The sequence below is a fragment of the Octopus bimaculoides genome, chromosome 2 (assembly GCF_001194135.2).
Source record: "Octopus bimaculoides isolate UCB-OBI-ISO-001 chromosome 2, ASM119413v2, whole genome shotgun sequence".
In the NCBI taxonomy this organism is placed as follows: domain Eukaryota; kingdom Metazoa; phylum Mollusca; class Cephalopoda; order Octopoda; family Octopodidae; genus Octopus; species Octopus bimaculoides.
The window spans coordinates 49483641-49485285 of record NC_068982.1 but is presented as its reverse complement, the minus strand read 5'-3'; positions in this window follow the sequence as shown (position 1 = coordinate 49485285).

Genomic DNA, 1645 nt, shown 5'->3' with positions numbered 1-1645 from the left:
CGAAGGCCAGTCAGGCGGTACTGGCAACGGCCACGCTCAAAATGGTGTATTTTACATGCCACCTGCACAGGAGCCAGTCCCGCGGCACTGGCAACGATCTCGCTTGAATGTCTTTACATGTGCCACCAGCACAAGTGCCAGGAAGGCGACGCTGGGCACAGGTGCCATCATGATATTGCTTTCGTTTGCCCCAACAGGTCTTCGCAAGCTGAGTTTCGTGTCCAATGAAGGAGACGACGTTGGCATGGGTGCCAATCGACGAATTTAGTTCGATTTCGATTTCACTTGCCTCAACAGGTCTTCGCAAGCGGAGTTTAGTTTCCAATGAAGGAAGGTATGCATAAGTGGGCTGGCTACAATTATACTTTGATGTTGGTTTAGTAAAAAAAACAGTGGTGATGAAAATCATAATATATACATCAATGACAAATTTTGGCAGTGTTGGTTATAAGGTAATAAAAAAAATTTATAGAGATGTAATGATTAGGCATACCTTTAATACTTCCTTGTTGACAATATTGATGATGATGATGATGCCCACGACGACCATGTAAAAGATAAGTCTAATGATGATGATATTCATGGTGATGATGATGATAATCATGATGGCAGGAGTAGTCAGCTGCTGGCATAAAAACATTTGTAGAACAAAATAAATGTTATGTTCACACTATCCAAACAAACTGGGAAAATAACACTTTTCTCTCTCTATTTATTTATTTCTCTTGCTTCTTATCAACAAGGTAATATAAACATTTCCAACACTTAGACAGAATAGTTGCTTAAAACCTTGATTTATTTGCATTGGATTTAGAAGCTGATAAAACTTACATCAGGATAACTTCCTTACAGGACTATTTTCTCATTCACAGGTAGAATGATCAAGTAAGAAAGAAAAGGCCAGGTAGCAAAGATTGTATTACAAATGATCTAGAAAATACTTCAATGTTGAACAGTTTGATCCAGTGAAGGCGCTTTTAAGTCACTCAACTTTCCAGAAATAGCAACTAATTTTTCACAAATTACACTCTGTTGTCCTAAGAAAGGAAGAACACATTAAGCAAAATAATCCTAGGTACATTCTGCTCGAAGAAAGACAAGAAAGTCCCTGCTGAAATGTCTTTGATCAGAGCTCTCTTAGATTATGGTCATGGCCGGAATAACTTTGATCATTTACTTGTAGCAAGTGGATCATCTTTCTGGAATCCTGAAAGAGGACTTGTGATTGTACAGATGCCACTTGAAGGCAGTTCTGGTTGACCTGATATATTTCCAGACTTCAGTGTCGGTTGTGTTCACATTTCTGGTGCATCTTCCATTAGCTTTGGGCCTGGAGATGTTGTTGTTGCTGCTGTTGTTACTGGGGCTGTTATTATGGAGTGTGGGTCTGGCAATGTCATATATGTATGTATATATATATATATATATATTTCGTTTTTGGATTTGGTTTGCAAGATCGTTTATGTGATTTCGTGTGTTGAAGCATATTCTGTTGTGTCTGGGGAGAGTCATTTTCTTATTGTGCCTTAAAATTAACACACTCACTGGTAAAATTTCCACTTAAAAATAAAAGTAAGAAATAAGTGGAAATTTTACTGGTGAGTGTGTTAAATTTTAAGGCACAATAAGAAAATGACTCTCCCCA